The sequence below is a fragment of the Lithobates pipiens genome, unplaced genomic scaffold (assembly GCF_037356315.1).
Source record: "Lithobates pipiens isolate NorthernLeopardFrog02 unplaced genomic scaffold, aLitPip1_a1.2 Scaffold_22, whole genome shotgun sequence".
NCBI classification, from domain to species: domain Eukaryota; kingdom Metazoa; phylum Chordata; class Amphibia; order Anura; family Ranidae; genus Lithobates; species Lithobates pipiens.
This window is the reverse complement of record NW_027507784.1, coordinates 170,043,243-170,070,368: the sequence shown is the minus strand read 5'-3', so window position 1 is coordinate 170,070,368 and position 27,126 is coordinate 170,043,243. Positions and strand designations below refer to the sequence as shown.

At 43.8% G+C, this 27,126-nt stretch overlaps 1 protein-coding gene across 2 annotated transcripts in view; it reads left to right on the top strand.

The window, feature by feature from the left end:
- The first annotated feature begins 2,982 nt into the window (after positions 1-2,982).
- The window catches only part of CASP10 (caspase 10), a 119,692-nt gene continuing 95,548 nt past the window's right edge, over positions 2,983-27,126 (top strand). Inside the window, exon 1 of one of the 2 annotated variants that reach the window (XM_077448626.1) lies at positions 2,983-3,233. The gene's annotated coding sequence lies outside the window, so the exon portion shown is untranslated. Of the gene's footprint in view, positions 3,238-27,126 lie in introns of both variants that reach the window. The other variant, XM_077448627.1, reaches the window with a different exon arrangement.

The following is a 27,126-nucleotide window of genomic DNA, read 5'->3' as shown; positions in this document are numbered from 1 at the left end:
GGTTCACACTGCCCTTTGCAAGCTGCTACGGGGGTCAATGTAAAGTTACTCACATCCCCAGATCAGTTTGCAGATCACAGTGCGAACTGTGAAATGGTGCAGGCATGGGATCGCATAGGTGTGAACACCCATGCGATCCGATTCCAGTGCAGACCAAAAAAGGGTCCTGCACCATTTTGGAGAGAATGCAATGCGATTTCAGCCATACAGTTTGTATGGCTAAACTTGCATTGCACAGACATTGCATGTGATTTGCACAGCAATGTGGTGCGAATCACATGCAATGTCTGTGATTGCACTAGTGAAAAACATGGCTACAGGAACATGATGTGGCCATCTATTAGTATCGGCTGGTTAAAAGAAAATGCTTTGGATAGAGTTAATGAAAGATTCTGCTGAAGGACAGCAGAGGAAAGAGGGGGAGAGAAAGATTTGGGAGAGAGAGGGCAGAGTCCGGACACAGTGATAGTGCTGCAAACTCACTTGGATGTTCCCAGGATGTTCACACTAGCTTCTGTAGCTGTCGGCTACTTTTGTAAACGCTCCCGCCCCCACATTCCTTTCAGACACAGCACACGGGCTGCACGGAGCTTGGATGGACACAGAGGGGAGGGAGGGAGCAGAGCCGATGCAGCCTCTTCCATTTCTGTGGAGGGGGTGGGGGGGAGTTGTACTCGCTGGGCTGTTAGAACGTAATGCACAGCATTGTGTCAAGTACAGCCGACATCCCTATATTTATGCCTGATGGTTCAGTCCACCTGAGCTGGGATCTCCCTGCACACATTGCCACTGCTGCTACCAAGCCTGCCCGTTGTCACTGTTTCATACACCGTCTGACATCCCCGCAGCGTGTGCCACCCAGTGCGGACCACCCCGCACCCCCAGTTAGTATGCCACTTGCGGGCCCCACTCGGCTGCGGGCCCCATAGCGCCTGCATGGGTCGCTATGGCGGTAGTTCCGCCCCTGGACGAGAGCTTTTCATCGGAAAATGCGACCGTGTGTATGCTCCATCGGAATTTAGCTGTCCAAATTTCCGCCTGCCAAAAATTGATAGCATGTTCTCAGTTTTCCCGACAGAAAAACTTTCTATCAGTAATTCCGATTGTGTATATGCAATTCCGACACTCCAAAAAATCACACATGCTCAGATTCAACTATGAGACAGAAGCTATTGGTTACTGGCTATTGAACTTCCTTTTTCTAGTTCTGTCGTACGTGTTGTACGTCACCGCATTCTAAACTATCGGAATTTGGTGTGACCATGTGTAGGCAAGACAGCTTGAGTGGAATTCCTTCGGAATTCCGTCGGGAAAACTATCAGAACTTCTTCCGAAGAGAATTCCGATCATGTGTACGCGGCATTAGACCCCTTTCACACTGCTGCGCCCCTAGCGTCAGTGGTAAAATGACGCTATTTTTAGTGCCGTTTTACCATCGGATTTGCATCACATAGTAAAAGCGTCCCGCTAGCGGCCGAGAAAGGGTTAAAACCGCCCGCAATACGCCGCAATAGTGGCGTTTTGCCGGTGATAATTCAGCGCTGCCCCATTGATTTCAATGGGGAGGAGCGGTAAACACACCACTCCTTCACCGGTCCAAAGAAGCTGCTGGCCTTTTCCTGACATCCTGTCAGCGCAACGCTTGGGCTTTCTCACTGGAGACAAAGGAGCAGCAGTTTGAGGGCGGATTGCAGGCGCTATTTCTAATGCTATAGCGCCTGCAAAACGCCCTCGATGTGAAAGGGGTCTTAGGGAACACTGTTAACCCCTAGATTGCCAGTGTAATTTTTACATTGATCAGTGCATTTTTATAGCACTGATCAATGTATGATTATGTCACTGGTCCCCAAAAAGTGTAATTTGGGGTCAGATTTATCCGCCGCAATGTGGCAGTCCTGCTAAAAATCGCAGATCGCCGCCATATCCAGTAGAAACAATAAAAAAAAGTCCCTAAATCTACCACACAACTTGTAGACACAATAGTTTTTGCGCAAACCAATCAATATACGCCTATTGCGATTTTTTTTAATCAAAAATACGAAGACAAATCTATATACATCGGCAAACTGATGAATATGTTTGTTTATATATATATATATATATATATATATATATTTTTTTTTTTATATATATATATATATATATATATATATATATATATATATATGTATTATAGCAAAGTTTAAAATTTTTTTTTTTTTTTTAAATTGTCGCCTTTTGTTTATAGCACAAAAGGTGATCAAATACCACCAAAAGAAAGCTCTATTTGTGGTTAAAAAAAAGGACATCAATTTTGTTTGGATACAATGTTGCAGGACCGCGCAATTGTCAGTTAAAGTGACGCAGTGCAGTATCGAAAAAAAAATGGCCTAGTCATTAAGGGGGCAAATCCTTAAAACACACACTTCCTTAGTACATCTTGTGTAAACAAGTCCTTATTCTTTCAGTATAGACATGCATTGTATGCAAGAATGGCACTGTTATACTATATAAAATAATTGATTGTTTCAAATGATCCCTATTTCTAAGTAAAACGTGTCGTTTACCTTTCTTATATCCCAATCCCACCAAATATGCGCTGCGGCAGTATATTTGCAATGTAATGCGCCAAAATCAGATCTAACATGCAACGAATCACATTCCTTTATAACCGCCAATCGAAGTTTAACGGGCACACAGAATATGCCATTTTATATCTGCTGTGATATTCAGAGATTATATGCTGTTTGTGTGCACTAAAAATAGTTTTCATTTTTTTTTTTATTTAAATGAAGAATTCATAAAATGTTGCACATATATCATGCAATTGTGACAGTTTTTTTTCTTGTTCACTAATTTAAAAGTATATTGGTTTATGTTTAAAAAAAAAAATGGCTCTGGCAGCGAAAGGGTTATTAACTTTGAAAACCCGCGTCAACTACATTTTACAAAGGTTCTACTTCCTCCCTTCTAAAACTCCTTCACTTCCTACATTTCATAAGAGTCTCTGTACAGAGCTGTGGCTGGGCGTGCTTGTCATGACTTTCCTGTAGCCCTCTAGGAAGTGACATGCTCTGTGCTGCCTAAATATGTGTTAGTGAGCGAGGAGGAGGTGGACTTGTCACAAGCTACTTGCTGTAGGCATGATCAGGGGTCACACATACTAAATCCCCCAGCTTTAGGGGCTGACTTCAATTCTGAAAACTTTACTTGGAGAAACGATCGAGTTCTGGGACGCGCCGCTGAGAGTTTCCGTAAGTATGTCATGTCATTTGCTGACTATATGGAAGTTCTCCATGTGTAGACATGTCTGTACATTGATCTATACCCCAAGAAAGAAAACCGAAAGCTTCAAACATTTATCTAGTATTACACATATCCTTATTTATTTAATATTATCTTCTCAAACTTATATTTGGATGACTAATGAAATGCGTTTAAACCCTTTTGCTAACACAGTTTCGTTGTGAATTTTCTTTTTTTTTTTTTTTCGTAAAATTTACTTTATTGACTAAAATACCAAAACCTATGGATTTCTTTTTTTTTTTTTTAAAGCTAAGGACCTGTAGAATAAAACTGTATTCATGGTCCTGTTATAATGCGTGATATTTGTGCAAATGTTTATGAAATATATACTTTCTGTTAAAAAAAAAAATGACATAAACACTTTATAACCTCCAAATGTTATTACTTTACCAAACGGCTACTTTATGTTGTGACAAAATGTATTTATGCAGAGTTTTTGAAATGGTATTAAACCCAAAAGCAAACATTTACTATGTTGCAGCTTACTAACTATTATGCCCCGTACACATGACCAGTTTTCCCGTCAAAATAAACTCTGAAGGTTTTTCCGACGGAATTCTGATGGAATTCCGCTGCAGCTGTCTTGTGTACACACGATCACACCAAATTTCGACCGTCAAGAACGCAGTGACGTACAACACGTACGATGGGACTAGAAAAAGGACATTTAATAGCCAGTAGCCAATAGCTTTCGTCTCGTACTTGCTTCAGAACATGTGTCGTTTTTGGTCTGTCGGAACAGCATACAGAGGAGCGGTTTTCCCGATAGGAATTGGTTCCCTTCCTAGGTCCATCAGAATTTTCGATGTAAAAAGTCCAATGGAGCATACACACGGTCGGAATATATGATTAAAAGCTCCCGTCTAACTTTTTCTGTTGGAAATTCCGCTCGTGTGTACGGGGTATTAGATATGGTGGCTGCATTCGTTTTCTTTTCTTTTTTCTTCTATTTTAATCTGGTGACCTGGCCAGTAAGTCTGTTGTTTTTCAAAAGAACAAGCTCTCTTGCAGATGTGTCAGGTACAGGGTTGAGACAAAACATTCAATACTGGAAGGGGTGCTTACAATGATCAATTTTTATTTATTTAAGGAAAACCTTTATCCTAAAAGGAAAATACAAGGTTTGCTGTAACTGATTATAAAGTTTAAAGTTCCATTTTAATTTGTTAGTGCATTTAAAGTGGTTGTAAAGCTTTTTTTTGTATTAAATAATAAATATTTTATACTTACCTGCTCTGTGCAATGCTTTTGCACAGAGCAGCCCCAATCCTCTTCTTCTGGGGCAGGGGCGTAGATAAGGGGGGCATCAGGGGTGTTTAAACCCCCGCCCCCCAGAGCAGCCTGGCAAAATGCACAGGCAGTGTCCCTGCTGTTTAGCCTCAGCATCAGCACAGTAGAAGCAATCAGAGATTCGGAGTGCAGCAGCCCCCTTCTATTGTGCCCTACCCCCTCAGTTTAATAAGGCATTCACCTGAAAAGCATGAAATTACTGCGAGGTCTCAGATGCCGGCAATTGGCAGTGCACAGTTGAGGGAACTCCTAGACACCCCTCAAGGTATCATATGACACAGTTGAAGGGAGACTGGGGATGCAGGTATGGTAAGTGGGGAGGCACCAATTTTCTGTTTTGGGAAGGAGGAAGTGAGAATTCCACCCCGGGGGAGTTTCTTTTGATGGGGGTTAAGGAAAGGGGGGTGGGTTTGCTTTTTTAGAAGGGGAGTGTTTATTGCAGAGAAGTTTAGAGGGGGTGGTTAATGGCAGGGATTTGCTCCTGGGAGGGGAGCTTGATTGGATGAAGGGAGATTTTCTTCATAATTAGGAATCTTTGCTGGGGGAGAGGGTATTGACTGTGGGAGATATTTTTGCTTGGGGGGGGGGTCAGTTTAGAGACAAGGGGGGGTTTAATTTTTGGGGGGATATTTGAGGAAGGTAGAAATTTTTTCATTGGGAATTTTTGCTTGGGGAGGGAGGGTTCCTAGGGTTCTTTTCATTTAAAAGAGATGTTTTTTTTTTTTAAATTACACTTACCCAGGTGGACGAAGCATCGATCTAATGTTGCATTTGTCCCTAGCTGCTTCTAAGCCCAAAAAAAGAGCGATCAAAGACCGCTGATCACTCAGTTCTCAGCCTTCAGTCATCAAAGAGTGGTGACTGTCATTCCCTGGCTCTGCCCCCTCCCTCCAAGCTCACTGGAATGGCAGGCTGTGGAGCAGCTGGCTAGCTGCTGGCCCAGGCATCTGGGTGAATCCTAACTTCAAAGTTAGGATTTTTCCACAGCCTGGACCTGCTGAGCGATGCCAGCTGACAGTGGGCTATAGCTGGCTGTCGGCTAAAAATGGGTCACAAACGTGCAGAACGAACTGCACTCCCCTCCAGAAGAAGTACAACCAAGCGGTATGCTGTCCCTTCAAGTGGTTGTAAACCCTTTACAACAACTTTATGCTATGGGTAAGCCCTGGATATCTCCTAAACCTGCATGGTTTACAAGATACTCATGTCATCAGCACATGTGCACTGGGGAAAACTGAAGCAACAGCACGTATGTGCCGTTGCTCCAGGCTGTGTGCCATTACCGGTGGCTCCCACGTTTGATGTTATCATTGTGACATCACAGCACCGGAGCCACGATAGCCACACGTAACCCCCGGGAGAGATGTCACCGGCCAGAGGGGGAGACAAGGATGGCTGTGAGGGCTTCGATCTAAGGCATCTATGCATACTAGCTCATTATGCCTTTGTCTTGCAGGGTTTTATTTATTTATTTATTTTTTTACCAGGTTTACAACCACGTTCAGAGCGCATGCACCAGTGACATCACAGCTGCTTTCCATGTGAATATCTCCTAAACACCACATATACCTATTGTACCACCACATGCACTGTACCTACAGGTAAGCTTTATTATAGGCTTACTTGTAGGTACAAGTTAAAAAGCTGGGTTTGCTACAGTTTAAGACTGCATATAAGCTAACCATATTGACCAGGTGTAAAGGGCACCATCCTGTGGTAGGAAGTGCACGATATATATTTTTTTTTTTCATCTCTTAAAACATTTCATAAAATTTCTTAGGACACAGTTTTTTTAAGGTTTAAATAAATCACTGAAGTTACTGCCTACCTCAATATGTTGCTCCTTGCACCTGCTCAACTTGCACAGTGAGGTTAGCTAAAATCCAGTCTTGGGTCTCATTCATATATCCTACATGACCATGGTGCAGCAAGTGTACTGCCAATACCTGCACCCGGGATCTCAGATGTTCAAATCTCTGCTCAGCCTGTACACCTGAGTGGTGGGCTGAAAAGAGCCAAAGCTGTCTGCTGCTGTAAACATGTATCCACCTGTATCTGCACATCCAGTGGCTACCTGCAGGTAAGGATACATTTTTGTCCTTGGATAAAATCTCTTTGCATCCAGGGTCAGAAATTTGTCCCTAACAACAGGTAACCACTGTGACCCACGGTTTGTTGGTGTGTCACTCAGGCTCAATTGATGTCGGGAGTAATGTAGACAGGGGCGGACTGACCATTGGGCCACTCGGGCACTGCCCGAGGGCCCCGTGCCACTAGGGGGCCCCATTAGGGTTGCTAGCCTCACTGTAATGCCACGTACACACGACCGGACTTAGGTCCGACAGACTTTCGACGGAGTTCTGACAGAGTTCTGACAGAGTTCTGACAGACTTTCCGAATGAACGGACTTGGCCACACACAATCACACCAAAGTCCGACGGATTCCAACGTGATGACGTACGACTGGACTAGAATAAGGAAGTTCATAGCCAGTAGCCAATAGCTGCCCTCGCATCGGTTTTTGTCCGTTGGACTAGCACACACACAAGCGGATTTCTCAGTAGGAACTGGGTCCGGCGGAGTTCTGTCGGAAAAATTTGAAACATGTTCCATTTCTAAAGTCTGTCAGACTTTTGTAAATCAAAAGTCCGCTGCAGCCCACACACTATCGAATGGTCTGCCGGAATCATTCCGTCTGACTTTTGATGTTGAAAAGTCTGGTCGTGTGTACGCGGCATTCGTTTTTTTTTAGTTCAGGAGGTGCTCGCTGTACTAATGAGTACATTCGCACCACAAATGCGTGCATTGCGTTCTATTCAGTTGAATGGGGATAATTTTTGCTGCGCTGAATTGCAAAGTCTCATGGCCCCACTCTGTCACATGTTTTTACCGTACCTCCCACAACATTCAAGTGTAAATGATGCCTTTAAGTTTGAAAGACCAGAACCCCCCAGGAAAAAAAAATATCTACGGCCCTGTTCTGGGGTTCCCTGCCAGCGCTGACTCCTCCTCACATCACATGGCCCCACGGAAAGCTGCTTTCCATGAGGGGGACCGGTGCGGGCTCCCTCCCAAGTCCCACTGCTGCATACATTGACAGAGATAGCAGGACTCAGCTCTGCCCCCTGAATCACTGGATTTGATTGACAGCCGCGGGAGCCAATGGCTAGCATTATATCGCCTGCTATATCGCCTGCAAAGCGCCTCAGTGTGAAAGCCCTAAAGTCAGCAGCTATAAAAAGTGTAGCTGCTGACATTTAACCTTCCTGGCAGTATTCCTGAGTGTGGCTGGGGGTGAATTTTCACTACCAATAGCAACGAGCCACACTCGGGATCGCATCGCAGGATCCAGGCAAAGTTACTTACCTTGTCCCCAGGATCCTGTAATGTCTCCCTGCTGTGTCTATGGGCTGTGTCCTCCACCCGATGTACTGTGTGCTGTGCGAGTGTCGCGACGCGTGGGGGCGGAGCCCGGAGGCAAATTCAAAAGGTGCAAAAAACAAAACACATACAGTATACTGTGATCTTACAGATTACATTACTGTATCAAATTATTTCACCTCCCTTTTGTCCCTAATGCTTTGTCCAGTGCCTTGCCTGCAGTTTTATATTATATATATTGTTCTTTCTGCCTGAAAACGTGAGAATGTCCATGGCAACCAAAAAGTGTCCCTTTACGTCAAAAGCAGTTTTAGACCAGCTAGACTACAGCAATAATAAATAAGAATCACTTGCAGAACTGAGCGATAGTGATTCATGGGGAAATTCGTCATCAGACACTGAAAGTGACGACAGCGATGACTCTGCAAATTCCAGTGTTTTTGATTTGATTACATTATTGAATACATTTTATTATAATTATATTATTATTTTTGATAATTATTTATAGCTATTTATTATATTATAATTTATTATTTTGTGTTTCAAACTTACCAGGGATCTTGGATCTTGTTTGGACAGATTTAAGTGAGTTATTCCTAAGAATTACAGGCATACAATATAAAAGGCCAAATTTCCATGCAAAACATTGTACTGCTAAGACCATCAAAAATCAGATATAATCATACTGCCAGGGAGGTTAATAGGGATGGGCGAACAGTTCGGCCCGGGCATGAGTTCGGGCTGATCTTTGGCTGTTCGGTCGTTTGCCGAACAACTGAATTATCGGGTTGTTCTACCATTTGTTTGGGCCGCCAAACGACCACAATGTACTGCGCCGCCGCACAGTTCATTGAAATCCCTGATTGGCTGAAGCAATGAAGTTTCTATGCAAAACAATGTACTGCTTTGAGATGTAAAAAGTGGACATAATCATACCGCCAGGGAGGTTGATAAACACACACCACACACTCACCTTACTCAGGATCCAGCAATGTGGTCGCCCAAACTGTTGCTCCAAAAATTGCAACACCCACCATTTTAATCTGTAGGGCCTTTTCTTTAAAAAATATATATATAATGTTTGGAGGCTCAAAGTAATTTTCTAGCAAAAAAAAAATGTTTTTTATGTAAACAAAAAGTGTCAGGAAGAGCTTTGTCTTCAAGTGGTTAGAAGAGTGTGACATAAGCTTCTAATGTTGTGCATAAAATGCCAGTACAGTTCAACCCCCCCCCCCAAATTACCCCTTTTTGGAAAGTAGACACCCAAAGCTATTTGCTGATAGGCATGTTGAGTCCATGGATTATTGGATTATTTTATATTTTGCCACAAGTTTCGGGAAAATTATCATTTTTTTTACACAAAGTTGTTACTACCATGTTTCCCCGAAAATAAGACCTGCCCCCGAAAATAAACCCTAGTTTAAAATTCTTTTAAAATCCTATAATCCACTCTATTACAGTAGTATATAATGTAAAATGTGTGTGTTTCTGTAATATAATTGCGGAGAAGAGATCTGGCGGGTCACAGAAGCACTATAACTATACTACTGTAATAGAGTGGATTATAGGATTTTACAAGCATTTTAACTCAGTTCACATTGTGGAGTCCTGTCAGGCAGGGAGAGAGAGGGGGAGAGAAGACAGCACATTACATGGTAAGACCTACCCTGAAAATAAGCTCTACTGTATCTTTTGTTGCCAAAATTAATATAAGACCTGAGCTTATTTTCGTGGAAACACGGTAAATGATATATTGCTCCCATATGACATGGGTATATGTGGAATTACACCCCAAAATACATTCTGCTGCTTCTCCTGAATATGGAGATATCACATGTGTGCAGGGGCGGACTGACCATTCAGCCACTCGGGCACTCCCTGAGGGCCCCAGGCCACTAGGGGGCCCCATCAGGGTTGCCAGCCTCAGTAAAACCAGGGATAGTATGTAAAAATCTGTGTTTTTTTTTACATCTGTCTCTGAAATGTCCCTTACCGTCATCCTTTTGGTTTAAAAACCCAGAGATTATAGCTGCCCCACCTCTCCAGTACCTTCTCAGCCAATAGAAACATGTCTGTGTATACTGTGTGTACATGTATGTATATACTGTGTGACTGTATACTGCGTGTGTGTTTTTGTATACTGTGTGGCCCCATAATCTCTGCCTGGGGGCCCTATAATCTCCTATTGCCGGGGGCCCCATGAGTTGTCAGTCTGCCCCTGCATGTGTGGGACTTTTTGGGAGCCTAGCCGCGTACAGGACCCTGAAAACCAATCACCACATTCAGGCTTTCTAAGGGCCTAAAACTGTGATTTTTACTCCTCAATACCTATCACAGTTTCGGAGGCCATGAAATGCCAAGATAGCACAAACTGCCGCCCCCCCCCCCCCCAAATGACCCCATTTTGGAAAGTAGACACCCCAAGCTATAAGCTTTTTGGGAGCCTACCAACGTACAGGACCCCAAAAACCAATCACCGCCTTCAGGGTGTCTAAGGGTGTAAAATGGTGATTTGACTTCCTCACTACCTATCACAGTTTCGGAGACCATGAAATGTCAAAATAGCACAAAATCCCCCCAAATGACCCCATTTTGGAAAGTAGACACCCCATGCTATTTGCTAAGAGGCATGGTGAGTATTTTGCAGCTCTGGTTTGTTTTGGAAAATTAAGAAAGAAAAGGAAAATGTCACAAAAATTTAAATACTCTCAGCAAATACCTTGGGGTGTCTAAATATTAAAATATTAACGGGTTAATTGGCGCTACCTAAAAACAGGTCTCCATTACAAAAGGGTCTTATGGAGAATAAATGAATGGAGAGGCAGGACACGGTCTTACAAAAAGCCCAGTATTCCCTCTCACCTGCTTCTAATGACACTGTATATTGGCAAACCCAGAATCACATAAAAAGCCAGGACACCATAAAAAGCCCTAGCTCCGCCCAGAGAAAGGTTTAAATCAAACAATAAATGTAATAAATCTGTGGGCCACCATAGAAAAAAGGTCCCAAAACATAAATTGCTAATGACGGGGATTACTAATCAAACCCATTATAAATTAATACTACAAAACAGCAGAAATATCAGGAACTAATGGTGTTAGAACAAGCCAGGATACTTCCTTAAAGAATATATATTCAAACACACATTCTCAAATATGTTAAAAATATAGGCCAAAAAACCACATGTACCAGACTACATGTACAACCTGATGTGATTAAAGATCAAGTCGCCTGAGATGCGACAAAATACATTCAGTGATAGGCCTATTAGCAACAGTAATAAAGAACCCTTTATCAGTGTAAAGTGATAAAGATATATATATATATTTAAAGTCCCGTACACTAGTGAACAACCTGGGGTCACATAAGTGTACCCACCGGTGTGTAATGCCAAAAAAAAAAAATATATATATATACACCTCAAACAATATTGATTGTTCTGATGTTCTGATTGATCTAATATCAATATTGTTTGAGGTGTGTATATATATATATATATATATTTTTTGGCATTACACACCGGTGGGTACACTTATGTGACCCCAGGTTGTTCACTAGTGTACGGGACTTTAAATATATATATATATCTTTATCACTTTACACTGATAAAGGGTTCTTTATTACTGTTGCTAATAGGCCTATCACTGAATGTATTTTGTCGCATCTCAGGCGACTTGATCTTTAATCACATCAGGTTGTACATGTAGTCTGGTACATGTGGTTTTTTGGCCTATATTTTTAACATATTTGAGAATGTGTGTTTGAATATATATTCTTTAAGGAAGTATCCTGGCTTGTTCTAACACCATTAGTTCCTGATATTTCTGCTGTTTTGTAGTATTACCGTAATTTATAATGGGTTTGATTAGTAATCCCCGTCATTAGCAATTTATGTTTTGGGACCTTTTTTCTATGGTGGCCCACAGATTTATTACATTTATTGTTTGATTTAAACCTTTCTCTGGGCGGAGCTAGGGCTTTTTATGGTGTCCTGGCTTTTTATGTGATTCTGGGTTTGCCAATATACAGTGTCATTAGAAGCAGGTGAGAGGGAATACTGGGCTTTTTGTAAGACCGTGTCCTGCCTCTCCATTCATTTATTCTCCATAAGACCCTTTTGTAATGGAGACCTGTTTTTAGGTAGCGCCAATTAACCCGTTAATATTTTAATATTTTCACTCTTTAAAAGGAACCCTACTAAGGGGTTTCCTTCTGTCCGGGGGGCAGCAGCCTATGTAGTGTTTTTACATGCAGGTACGTCATATTCATACAGAGCTTTTTATTTGATTTGGTTTAAGCCTCTCCTGGTGCTGAATAGCGCGGTTTTTATATAGATCTTTATTTTTCATTATTACCTTGGGGTGTCTACTTTCCAAAGTGGGGTCATTTGGTTTGTGTTATCTGGGCATTTCATGGCCTCCGAAACTGTGATAGGTAGCGAGGAATTGAAATCACCATTTTACGCCCTTAGAATTCCTGAAGACGGTGATTGGTTTTCAGGGTCCTGTACACGGCTAGACTTCCAAAAAGTCTCACACATGTGGTATCTCCATACTCAAGAGAAGCAGCAGAATGTATTTTGGGTTGTAATTCCACATATGCCCATAGTATGTTTGAGCAATATATTATTTAGTGATAACTTTGTGAAAAAACAAACAAATTTGTAATATTCCCGAAACTTGTGGCAAAATATAAAATATTCCATGGACTCAACATGCCTCTCAGCAAATAGCTTGGGGTGTCTACTTTCCAAAATGGGGTCATGTGGGGGGATTTTGTGCTATCTTGGCATTTTTTTGCCTCGGAAACTGTGATAGGAAATAAGGTGTGAAATAAAATGTTTACACCCTTATAAATCCTGAAGGCGGTGATTAGTTTTTGAGTCCTGTATGAGGTTAGATTCCCAAAAAAGTCTCACACGTGGTATCCTCATACTCAGGAGAAGCAGCAGAATATATTTTTGGGTGTAATTTCACATATTCCCATGGCATGTGTGAGCAATATATAATTTCATGGACAACTTAGTGTAATTTATAATTTTTTTGTCATTTTTCAATCACTTCAGCCCCCTTGGGGTGTCTACTTTCCAAAATGGGTTCATTGGGGGGGGGGGGGGGGGGGTTGTACTGCCCTTCCATTATTGCACCACAAGAAATGAGATAGACAGTCATAACCTAAAAGCTCCAGAAAATGTACCCTAGTATGTAGACGCTATAACTTTTGCGCAAACCAATAAATATACGCTTATTTTTTATTTTTTTTACCCAAGACATGTGGCTGAATGCATTTTGGCCTAAATGTATGACTAAAATTGAGTTTATTGTATTTTTTTATAACAAAAAGTAGAAACTATAATTTTTTTTCAAAATTCTCAGTCTTTTTTTAGTTTATATCGCAAAAAAACCCCCAAAAAACCACAGAGGTGATCAAACCACCAAAAGAAAGCCCTATTTATGGGAAAAAAAATTACGCAAATTTTGTTTGGTTACGGCATTGCATGACCAGTTAAATTAGCACAGTGCCAAATTGTAAAAAATGCTCTGGTCATTAACCACTTGCTTACTGGGCACTTAAACCCCCCTCCTGCCCAGACCAATTTTCAGCTTTCAGCGCTGATGCACTTTGAATGACAATTACGCGGTCATACAACACTGTACCCAAATTAAATTTTTATCATTTTTTTCCCACAAATAGAGCTTTCTTTTAGCGGTATTTAATTACAGCTGGGAGTTTTATTTTTTGCTAAACAAACAAAAAAAGATGCAAAATAAATATATATGTTATAAAATTTTGCAAACAGGTCATTTTTCTCCTTCATTGAAGTGCGCGGATGAGGCGCACTGATAGGCTGCACTGGTGGGCACTGATAGGCTGCACTGGTGGGCACTGATAAGCATAGTTAAGGCGGCACTAATAGGCACAGATAAGGTGGCACCGATAGGCACAGATAAGGCAGTACTGATGGGCACAGATAAGGCGGCACTGATGGGCAAAGATGGGCACAGATAAGATGGCACGGATGGGTGGCACTAAGGGGCACTGATAGGTACCACTGATAGATGGGACTGATGGGCACTGATAGGTGGCACTGATAGGTGGCTCTGATAGGTGGCACTGCTGGGCACTGATGGGCGGCACTGATGGGCACTGATGGGCACTGGTAGATGGCACTGATGGGCACGGATATGTGGCACTGGGGTGCAGCACCGTTGTTGAGGCAGATTGTGGGTGGCACTGTGGGCACTGATGTGTGGCACTGTGGGCACTGCTGGGTGGCACTGTGGGCACTGCTGGGTGGCACTTACGGGGGCACTTATTTATTCCTGAGGGGGGCAGGTGGGCACTGGTAAGCTGGCCGTGATCGGGACTGATGTCCCGATCACGGCCGCCGGTGATTGGCTCTTTTTTTTTCTCCTCGCGCTGTCAGCGCGAGGAGGAATAATAGCTGATTGCCGGCTCCGTTGTATCACATGATCAGCTGTCATTGGCTGACAGCTGATCACGTGGTAAGGGGTCGGGATCGACCCCTTGCTCCGATCCATGATCAGGCGAGTCTCATAGACTCGCCGATCACAGAGCGCACCGCGCGCGCCCCTCAGGGGGCGCGCAGGCCGCTCGTGCACGGTGACGACGTCAATAGACGTAGTCCCGGCAAAGGAGATCCGAATGACGGCTACAGCGCGGGTCTCAAGTGGTTAAAGTGGTTTTCCACACACAAAAAAAAATGCTTAAAATTCCTAAAATAATAATAATAAAAAAAAAAACATTTGGAAATTTTTTTTTTTAACTCACCTCTAAATGCCTGTTGCTAGGGGGTCCCTCATAGTCTGCCTCCTTCAGTGCCTGGGCTCCGACACGTGACAGGTCCCAGATGACTGCACGGCCAATCACAGCACGCGACGGCACTCGCGCATGCGCAGTGAAGCCACAGCCGGGTGTCCACAGTTGCAATGCTGGCGCCGCCAAGAGGAGGGGGGACGAGTGGAGCTTTGTTCCCCCGCATCGCTGGACCCTGGGACAGGTGAGTGTCTGATTATTAAAAGTTAGCAGCTGCAGTATTTGTAGCTGCTGATTTAAAAAAAATTTTTTTTTTTTTTTTAGGGAAACTCCTCTTTAAGGGTGTAAATCCTTCCTGGGCTGAACTGGTTAAACACCTTTACAGCTTATCAGTTTATAGTTAAAGAATATGTAAACCCAACATTTTATATTCCTGATATGTGCCTTCTGTACCATGTACTTGTATAAAGATGTATCCTCTTCTCTTTTTATTGCTTTCTTTGTGTGAAATCCCTGGTGTTCCTGTGAGTCACTCTGCTTTCTTATTAAAAACTGACCGCACTAAGCAGGAGAACACACTGTGGTCAATTTTCTAACTGTGCTGGGAACCTACTCTCCTCCAATGATCAGACTTGTCCTGAAACGCCCCCCCCCGCACAGCCTTTCACTGGGAAGACCAGTGTGTTGCTGTTTCTCCTCCCCCAGCTCTTATGCAGCTGAGAACAGAAGGAATGTGATCACTTATAAAAGAAAAAAAGCATTTTTTTTTATATTATGTTGTAAAGTGCTGTGCAAACTGTTGGAGCTATATAAATCCTGTATAATAAAATCTATACACAAATATTTTACCTTTCATTTCTATTTTAAACTGGATGTGTTGTTTTACAAGATGAGGGTTTACAATCACTTTAACCACTAGGGATCCGCGCTATAGCCAAATGACGGCTACAGCGCGGACCTCCTTTGCCGGGACTACGTCTATTGACGTTGTCCTGTGCACGAGCGGCCTGCGCGCCCCCTGATCAGCGAGTCTATGAGACTCGCCTGATCACGGATCGGAGCAAGGGGTCGATCCCGACCCCTTACCACGTGATCAGCTGTCAGCCAATGACAGCTGATCATGTGATACAACGGCAAAAAAAAAGAGCCGATCACCAGCCGCGGTGATCGGGACATCAGTCCCGATCACGGCCAGCTTACCAGTGCCCACCTGCCCCCTGCCAGTGCCACATCAGAAATAAAAAAAGTGCCCCCCATCAGTGCCACCCATCAGTGCCCACAGTGCCACCCAGCAGTGCCCACAATCTGCCTCAACAAGGGTGCTGCACCCCAGTGCCACATATCCGTGCCCATCAGTGTCATCTACCAGTGCCCATCAGTGCCCAGCAGTGCCACCTATCAGAGCCACCTATCAGTGCCACCTCTCAGTGCCCATCAGTCCCATCTCTCAGTGGTACCTATCAGTGCCCCTTAGTGCCACCCATTCGCGCCACCCATCCGTGCCACCTTATCTGTGCCCATCTTTGGCCATCAGTGCCGCCTTATCTGTGCCCATCAGTACTGCCTTATCTGTGCCTATTGGTGCCACCTTATCTGTGCCTATTAGTGCTGCCTTAACTATGCCTATCAATGCCCACCAGTGCAGCCTATCAGTGCCCACCAGTGCAGCCTATCAGTGCCCACCAGTGCAGCATATCAGTGCCCACCAGTGCCGCCTCATCAGCGCACTTCAATGAAGAAGAAAAATTACCTGTTTGCAAAATTTTATAACAAACTATTAAACATGATTTTTTTTATTTTTTTTATTTTGCATCTTTTTTTGTTTGTTTAGCAAAAAATAAAACTCCCAGCTGTAATTAAATACCACCAAAAGAAAGCTCTATTTGTGGGAAAAAAATGATAAAAATTTAATTTGGGTACAAATCCCTGGGTGTCACCAGAACTAGTGTCACCACTGGAAGATTTCCCCTCTATTAGCCCTTGTACACGCAGTCGGAGAATCCGTCGGAATGTGTCCTATCGGACCGTGTTGTCGGATAATCCGACTGTGTGTGGTATGCATTGTACTGATTCCGTCAGAATATCCTTCGGACCAAATTTTCCAACATGTTGGAAATATTTTCCGACAAACTGGGCCGATCGGACACACTCTGATCATGTGTAGAGAATTTTGATCGGACAAAGTGCCACGCATGCTCAGATCGAATTCCTACACCAAAGCTATTGGCTACTAGCATGAACGTAGTCCCGTCGAGACGAAATAACGCCATCACGTTCTGAATGATCGGATTTTCCGACAACTTGGTCCGACCGTGTGTATGCAACAGTTTCAGACACAATCCGTCGGACAAAATCCAACGGATTTGGTTGGCAGAATGTCCGACCGTGTGTACAGGGTACAGGGGCTTACTGTTCTGATTTCAACCCAAAATTTGGGATTTTCTTTTACTTGCACTTTTAATGTTAAAAACTGTAAGTAAAAAAAATAAAATGATCTATCGCCCTCAGCCTTCTCCAAGTCTCAGAAATTCCTTTTTTTTCTTTTGAGATCCAACTTTTTGTTAGAGTGTTTCTACTATTGTTCTCCATGGTCCAACTGTTTGTAGGCGCATACCCTTTTGCTTGGCCCTGAGATGGACTACGGACCATGGGATTTGTAGTGTGCATAGAGCAGCGTACACGACTGTAATTAACATGTATGCATTTTCCAAGTAAATAAAAGTTCTAATTCTCAACTGAGCTCCCTCACGATCCAGCAATGTGCACAAGAGCTGAGCTTTTCCCAGGTCTCTCATTTCTCATTGGCTGAGACCGCAGTGGGAGGCATTGGCTCCTACTACAGTCAATCACAGCCAATGAGCCAATGAGGAGAGAATGGGGAGCAGGGCCGAGCTGTGGCTCTGTGTGTCTTATGGACAAATAGAGCCGGGGTCGGGAGCGAGCACACACCTGTGCCCTCAGAGCAAGCGGCTTGCTATTAGGGACACTAGCTAAAGAGGAGGAGCAAGAAACACTGGCAAGAAACACGAAAAGAGGAGGATTGGGGATGCTCTGTGCAAAACCACTGCACAGAGCAGGTAAGTATGACATTTTTTTATTTTTTATTAAACCTTTAATGTCACTGATAGTACAGCATTTTTCAACCTTTTTTTTGCCCATGGCCCCCTTTTGAGTATTGAAAATCTCAATACACCCCAGTCTAAAATGGAAGCACATAACCACCTTGAATTCTTCTTCAGATCAGAAGCCCTCATTTGCATCAGAGCCCACCCCATCACATCAGATCCCCACCCTCCCATCACAGAGTAAGCCCCCGTACACACGGTCGGACATTCCGATGGAAAATGTCCGATCGGACCGTGTTGACGGATAATCCAACCGTGTGTGGGCTCCATCAGACTTTTTCCGTCGGAATGTCCGACCAACAAAGTTTGAGAGCTGGATGTAAAATTTTCTGACAACATGATCCGAACGAGCTTTGTCCTATCGTTTGTAGAGAATTCCGATCGGACGAAGTGCCATGCATGCTCAGATCAAATTACGAGACCAAAGCTATTGGCTACTAGTTGTAACGAATGAACGTCATCACGTTACGAACTATTGGATTTTCCGACAACTTTGTCTTTGTATGCAACACCAATTTCAGACAAAATCCGTCAGAAAAATCTGACGCATTTTGTGGTCGGAATCTCTGACTGTGTGCACGGGGGCTAAGAGTCAGAGTCCCCCATCACATCAGATCCCCACCCTCCCATCACAGAGTGAGAGTCCCCCATAAAATCAGATCCCCACCCTCCCATCACAGAATAAGAGCCAGAGTCCCTCATCACATCAGAGTCTCCCATCAACACATATCCTCCTCCCTCCCATTCCACTCATCGATCTCTGATCCAGGGCAAACTGGGTCTACTGATTGTGGCACCCCAGGGGAATTAAAATGGTGCCTTATATATAGTACTGTGATCCCTGCTGGGCAGGAATATGACAGAGTCAGCTCCGCTTATGCAGAGCGGGCACGGGCATGGGCACGGACACAGACTGCTCTCCTCTATAGGCGGCTGGATGTAAACGGACCACCTGTCCATTTACACCCAACTGCCATCTGATCCCCTGGACAGAAGGGAAACAGATCCCCTTTTTCGGTGGACTTGATCTGATTGAATGTCTGTTTATACCCACCGCTATATATAGAGGAGAATGGAGGTCTCCATTGGGTCTGCTTTAAAACCCGACAGGTGGACCCGACGAAACGTCCATGTAAAATGGGCCTTAATTGTTTATTTTTATCAATTAACAAAATGAAAAGTAAATGAACAGCAGAGGAATTCTAATCAAATCACTATTTGGTGTGACCACCCTTTGCCTTCAAAGTAGCATCAATTCTTCTGGGTATACTTGCACACTGACTGCTTCCTGCTACAGCCAAATATTTCAAATTTGGACTCTTTGATGTGCATCTTAAAGAACACAACATACAGGGATATGGGAAATAGTTATAGACACTGACACACATGCACCTACAGAGGTTGAAATGGATGGACTGTTGTCTTTATTGAACCTTACCTATTATGCTACTATGTTACTATTTGAGGAAGCTTACATCCAAATAAGATATGTGATTAGTTCAACAACCTACCTGCCTAGTTCCTTCAAAAACTGTGTGCAAGTGTATCTAGAAGAATTGATGCTGTTGAAGGCGTAGGGTGATCACACCAAATATTGATTTGATTTGGACTTATCTTCAGTCCCCCCCCCGACTTTTGCACAGTAATATATTTACATGGCTTTAGTTAATTACCCAGATGATGCACCAGGTTATACATTAAAGATCCTTGCATATGACATATAGCTGGCAGGAACATGCATAGAGTAGCAGAGCAAGCTAAAGCTTTGAAATGAATCTATAATAACCTTGTGCAGGTACAGTATGTTTGATAGTTGTCACAGGGGTGTGTGAGGCTCTCTCCGTATAGTGCTACAATAAGAGCATAGTTAAAACATATAGCACAACCCAGGGATTAACAGAACAGGGTTGAAACCTATAGCATTATTGTATATTGTAGCAGGGTTTACATTTTAAACTATCCTCATAAGGCTAGTGGTAGCTATGTCTTCCCGGATTGGTAAGGTGATAATCCTTGAACAACTATTCAAGGCCAAATCCTGTTGTGCAATATGTGAGCAAGTTGTTTGATAGTCCACATCCTGGATCTAAAGAGTCAACTGGCAACACCTCAGTGGATTAACAACTTGTAGAAGATTTTGGACCTCACCCATCAGGTGCTGGCTGGGGCCAGTATAGGGGCAAAGAGAGCAGATACCGGTGGTAGGGGACTCGATTATTAGAAGGGTAATCTGTCACAAAGACTGCAATCACTCAACAGTTTGCTTTTTATGGGATGCTTGGGTTCAACACATTGTTGGTCATGTTGAAAGACTGTTGGGTGGGTCTGGGGAATACCCAGCTGTGACGGTACACATTAATTCAAATGAAAAAATTAGAGTAAGATGAAGCATCCTAAAAAAATATTTCAAAGACTTAGGTACCAATTTAAGGATAAGAACCTCCAAGTTGTTTTTTTTTTTTAAATACTACCTGTGCCATGAACCACACCGGAGAGGCAACGGGAGCTTACTCATATAAGCCATAGTTTGTGGACTCTATAACTTTTCTTCAGACTAAATAATAAGCACTGATTTGGATTATTTTCACCAAAGAAATTAGCAGAATGAATTTTGACTTAAACAAGAAACAAAGAAAAACGATTTTTTGACTTCCACCATCCTTTTTCTCATTTAATTTCTCATAACAGGTTGGTCTGACAAGAACAGCCTTTCATAAATCCATGCTGGTTGTCACTTATGATACCCTTATTGCAAAAAAAAATTGTATAGAGTCCCTTACCATTCCCTCAAATATGATGTTAGGCTGTCTGGTCTGTAGTTTCCTGGTAAGTATCTTGATCCTTTTCGTAAATCGGTACCACATTTGTTCTACGCCAATCAGTTAGTACCATTCCAGTCAGTAGAGTGTTTTTAAAAATGATAATAGCTATAAGCCCTGGTTTACACTTATTCACACTTATTCATTTAGAGAATTCTGAAGCGCCCCCCCCCCCCCCATTTACAGTATTGATGGCAGCGGCGGCCCGTCCATAGGGGGCGCCCGAGCGCCACAACCCCCCCCCCGTAGTCATAGAAAAAAAGTAAAAAAATAATAATTTTTAAAATGGCCCTTTAAGACATTTAACAAAAAAATAAAAATAAATAAAAAGTAATTTAACTGTGGCGCTAGATGCAGTGCACTATGGGAAGTGCCACGTATTTAACCCGCCTTGCGGTGCAATGCAGAACGCCAACTAGCTTCCACCCGTAAAATCACTGCGATTCTATGGGCGGGAGCATTGTTGTTCAAACCCCAGGTTACTTCCTGGTTTCATGAAGCAGACAAAAGCTGGAAGTGACGTCCGTGGCTCCGTTCCTCAGCCCAAGCGGAGCTGCAGTAAGGTGAGGGAGAGTGTAAATGTTCTCCAGCTGAAAAAACGATGTAATCAAGTTAAAATATGTTTTAAAATGCACCCCTTTACTCAGACACATTGAGCAGTAATATTAAAAAAAAAAAAGGTTTTATTCGAATATATCAAGCAGGAATATGAATAACAATACTTGCAGGAGGCGATGTAATGTAACATGCGGTATTCTTATCAGCAAAGTGCAAACAATGAAATGTTACTCCAAATCATTTGCTGGTAAAGATTAATGGTGCGTACACACGATCAGACTATCTGGCGGACTGTGACATCATAATGGGCGGGGACATTACCCGGTGACCCCACCCACTGTCCCCATATAAGTCGCCGTGCAACACGTCATTGCGGCCAGAGACAGCGTCGAGTCAACATCTCAAGTAAGAAGAAGAGAAGAAGAGAAGGCAGCGGCGACAACGACAGAAGACCAGGCCGCCGCTAGTAAAAGAGCTGGAAGAAGGAGCGGAGGCCCGGCAAGAAGAACTGAAGAGGGGGACAAGACCCCCAAAGTCATAAGAAGAGGTGGCGGCGACAGAAGACCGGGCCACCGCTAGTAAAAGAGCTAAAGGAAGAAAGCGGAGGCCCGGCAAGAAGAACCGAAGAGGGGGCGGCAACGAAGAAGAAAGCCGGGTCCTCCGCTAGTAAAAGAGCTAGCAAAAGAGCAGAAGATAGCAGAGGAGTCTGGCGAGAAGACCCCCCAAGATGGAAGAAGACCCCCGGAACTGTGCAATATATGATTTTGAAACCTTGTGTTGTGTTTTATTTACATTTTTTTCACCAGGTGAATGGATATACTCATTCACATAGGATGGGGGGCCGGTATCTGGGTGCCCCCTTATTAAAGGGGGCTCCCGGATTCTGATAAACCCCCCCGCCCGCAGACCCCGACAACCAACGGCCAGGGTTGTTGGGAAGAGGCCCTTGTCTTCATCAACATGGGGACAAGGTGCTTTGGGGTGGGGTGGCCTCACGGCCCCCCTTCCCCAAAGCACCCCCCATGTTATAATAATAATAATAATACATTTTATTTATAATGCACTTTCCATCAAAAGACCTCAAAGTGCTACACAGTTACAATAAAAAACAAAAAACAAATAACTTTGTTTAACTCGTCCCCACCCCATTTCCTGAGAGGCCGGGCTGCGTACTCGGATAATGGTCTGATATGGACCTGGGGGGGGACCCCCACGCCGTTTTTTGGTGTAGGGCTTCCCCTTTAAGTCCATACCAGGTGACGGGGCCAGCGATGTGTCAATCTCGCCGCCAAAGGCATATGCGCCGTAGACAGCGGTGGCTTTCTTCAGGAAAATATATCCTAAACCGTATAGGTTTAGGAGATATTTCTTGGACCTACAGGTAAGCCTTAATCTAGGCTTACCTGTAGGTCAAAGTGGTTTGTAAGGGTTTACATCCACTTTAATGACTAAACTGCTGGCAATAAAAGTGAGTATACCCCCAAGTGAAAATGTCCAAATTGACCTAAAGTGTAAATATTTTGTGTGGTCACCATTATTTCCCAGCACTGCCTTAACCCTCTTGGGCATAGAGTTCACCAGAGCTTCACAGATTGCCACTGGAATCCTCTTCCACTCCTCAATGACGATATCATGGAGCTGGTTGATGTTAGAGACCTTGCGCTCCTCCACCTTCCATTTGAGGATGCCCTACAGATGCTAAAAAGGGTTTAGGTCTGGAGACATGCTTAGCCAGTCCATCACCTTTAAGCTCAGCTTCTTTAGCAAGGCAGTGATCATCTTGGAGTGGAGCTGTGTTTGGGGTCGTTATGTTGGAATACTGCCCTGCGGCCCAGTCTCCGAAGGAAGGGGATCATGCTCTGCTTCAGTATGTCACAGTACATGTTGGCATTCATGGTTCCCGCAATGAACTCTAGCTCCCAGTGCCGGCAGCACTCATGCAGCCCCAGACCATGACACTCCCTCCACCATGCTTGACTGTAGGCAAGACACACTTGTTTTTGTACTCCTCACCTGGTTGCTAAAAGATACGCTTAACACCATCTGAACCAAATAAGTTTATCTTGGTCTCATCAGACCACAGTGCATGGTTTCAGTAATCCATGTCCTTAGTATGCTTGTCTTCAGAAAACTGTTTGCGGGCTTTCTTGTGCATCACCTTTAGAAGAGGCTTCCTTCTGGGACGAGAGCCATGCAGACCAATTTAATGCAGTGTGTGCCGTATGGTCTGAGCACTGACAAGTTGACCCCCCACCGCTTCAACCTCTGCAGCACTCTTACGTCTATTTCCCAATGACAACCAGCACTACTTCTTTGGTCGACCACGATGAGGCCTGTTCTGAGTGGAACCTGTCTTGTTAAAATGCTGTATGGCGTTGGCCACTGTGCTGCAGCTCAGTTTCAGGGTCTTGGCAATCTTCTTATAGCCTAGGCCATCTTTATGTAGAGCAACAATTCCTTTTTTCATATCCTCAGGGAGTTCTTTACCATGAGGTGCCATGTTAAACTTCCAGTGACCAGTATGAGAGAGTGAGAGTGATAACACCAAATTTAACACACCTGCTCCCAAATCACACCTGAGACCTTGTAACACTAATGAGTCACATGACACCGAGGAGGGAAAATGGCTAATTGGGCCCAATTTGATCATTTTAACTTAGGGGTGTACTCACTTTTGTTGCAAGTGGTTTAGACATTAATGGCTGTGTGCTGAGTTATTTTGAGGGGACATCAAATTTGCACTGTTATACAAGCTGTACACTCACGGCTTTACATTGTAGCAAAGTGTAATTTCTTCAGTGTTATCACATGAAAAGATATAATAAAATATTTGCACAAATGTGAGGGGAGTATTCACTTTTGTGAGATACTGTATATACACTTTTCTTTTTTTACTGTACAACTTTGCATATCTGTTGATAGCCCACTGTTACCCCCTTCCCCAACAGAGCTGCCTTTAAAAAGTGAAATAAACCAGTTGCCCCCCCCAAAAAAAACACTTATCTCAGCCCACCTCCAACACTTCTGGGAGCTTAAACTCACATGATGCACTCTTCACTCAGTGCATCACATGTGCTTACTAAGAATGTTGGAGTTTGGGGTTCAGTCTCTTTGGGCCAGCCATCATTAGAGTTGGGTTCTCTCCCACTTTCTATGAGAGAGCCAGTGGTGGTGGTTCTTCTTAAGCCTGGCAGTGATATGGCAGGTCATTCACATAGGGAGGATCTGAGTGCCTCCTTGTTAAAGGGGGCTTCTAGATTTCGATAAGCCCTTTGCCCACAGACCCCCACAACCACTGCCCAGGTTTGTCATCAGCATGGGGGCATGTGGCCTGGTATGGTTCAGGAGGGTCTTCATGCCCAGAAAGGGTGTGGTATGAATTTTTGGGGGGCCCATGCCATTTTTTTTTCAATTATGGTGTGGGGTTTCCCTTAAAATCCAAACCAGACCCAAAGGGCCTGGCATGGATTGGAGGGAAACACCCATGCCGTTTTTATTTAACATTTTTATATATATGCCATCGGCAGCAATTTAAATGTATTTTTTTATTTCTTTATGTCGCCAAGTCCTGGGTCCTCTTCGGTCTACTGAGAACCTCCAGAGTTAGGGATAGCTGACATCCGTCTATGTAGAGTGGGTTAGGAGGCATGGTAGGTGTAATGCAAGATAGATTTATGGGCGCCAGACAATTCTTCAATGCAAAGAGATTTATTTTCTCCTAAAGTGGTTGTAAAGCATCACTAATGCCACGTACACATGACCGTACTTTTCGACAGCAAGGATCCGACAGAGAGAATCCGTCAGACAATTCAATAGTGTGTGGGCTCCATCGGACCTGTCCAAAAATCTGACGGACTTTAGAAATAGAACATGTTTCAAATTTTTTTGCCGGAACTCCGCCGGACCCAGTTCCTATTGAGAAATCCACTCGTGTGTATGCTAGTCCGACGGATGAAAACCGATGCTAGGGCAGCTATTGGCTACTGGCTATGAACTTCCTTATTCTAGTCGTATGTCATCACGTTCGAATCCATCGGACTTTGGTGTGATTGTGTGTGGCCAAGTCCGTTCATTCGGAAAGTCCGTCGGAACTCCGCCGAAAATCAGTCGAAAAGTATGCTTGTGTGTACCCGGCATTACCTGTATACACCATCAGCACTGCCTCCTATTGTAGTGTCCTCCTCTGTGTGTTATTTATAAAAATAAATGCTGCAAATATCTAATTTCACTGCTGAGATTGCAATCACTTGACCAGCCAAGTTTCTCCTTTCCTCCTCTGAGAGATGCAGTGGGTGAGGCTGAAAATCCCCTGCTGACTTCAGTCTGGAGGGGAGGAGGAGAGAACTGGCTGGTCATGTGATCACAATCTCAGTTTTTAAATTAGGTATTTACAGCATTTATATTTATATATGAACGAATGAATGAATGAATGACTTGTATAGCACTACATATGCAAACTTAATCGCCTCAGGGCACTTTTGCCGCCAGTGTCCTTCTGGGTTTTCAGAAGAGATGTGTCTTGAGCTTCTTCCTGAAGGCCAGATAGTTTTCTTCCAAGTGGATATCCATGGGTAGAGCATTCCATAGCCGTGGTTCTTGGACTGCGAACCTTCATTCGCCTTTTCATTTAGAACGGGTCTTGGGGATGTGGAGGAGGTTCTGGTTAGTTGACAAGAGAGTGCGGCCTGGGGCGTAGTGCTTTTTTTTTTACAGAGATATTGTGGGGCTTTTCCTTGTGTACATTTATGAGTGAGGCAGAGGGTCTTGAATGCAACTCGAACCTTCATGGCTAGCCAATGGAGGGTCCTCAGGGACGGGGTGATTGATTACCATGTTTTTTTCCAGTTACCAGTCTAGCTGCTGTGTTCTGGAAATTTGGTATTTTGGAAGTCCTAGGTAGAGGAAATTTGCGTAGTCAAGTCGGGAATTGATGATTGTTCCAACTGCTGCAGCCTGTATCCCCTTCCGGGATGAATCGGATGAGTCTACACAGTAGGAGAAGAAGGTAGTGGGATCTGCTGACTACTGATCATATTTGTGCATCCATTGTCATATTTGAGTCAAAGATGACACCAAGGTTTTTGGCTTTAGTGCTGGGTGTGATGGGTTGTCTGAGGATGGTGAGTGGTGTGGACATCGTGCCAGGGTTTTTGTTTCAGTTTGCGTGGAGAAAGAGGAGTTCTGTTTTGGATCTGTTGAGTTTAAGGGAGCTCTCTGTCATCCGATTGTCGATCAATGAGTGACAGTTTTCCAGTGCCTGGTATTGTTCTTTTTTGTTGGTGATGCATAGATAGAGAGGGATGTCCTGGCAGTACACAGGACAAGCACTGTGTCATTTAAGATGCTTTAAAGTAGCAGGACACTTATTTTTTTTTGGGGGGGTTAACAAATGCTTTAAACAGAACTGTTGAGAGAGTGTTTAGGGCCAGGGCACCATTTGGTAGTTGCAATGTTAATTGGCAGACTCTGAGACTTCTATAGGTGGGCAGCCATGCAGGGAAAGGCACCCAGCCGGACACCACATCTGCATATGTAGACACGCTATCTCCTATGGCAACAATCTTGAACAGTTTCTAACAAAGGTTACAATGAACTCTTTCTCTTACAGAATCTTCCTCAAGCGTCACCCCCACGTCACTGCTGGGTCCCTAGCTTGGCACACAAGGCTGCTTTGCAAGCGTCACCTCCGCTGGCTGGGTCCCTGGCTTGACACCTGCTGAAGTTTCCCAATTCTTCACCATCCCCAGTTGGTGAGACAACTGCTCTGTTACTTGCTTCAGCTACTTGCAGCTGTCCCTGGTAATAAGGTGAATGGTCCCTTAGTGGCGACAGCTTCCCCTCTACCTCCGACCACGACAGGTTCTCTGGTTGGCCAGACCGTCACTTCTGG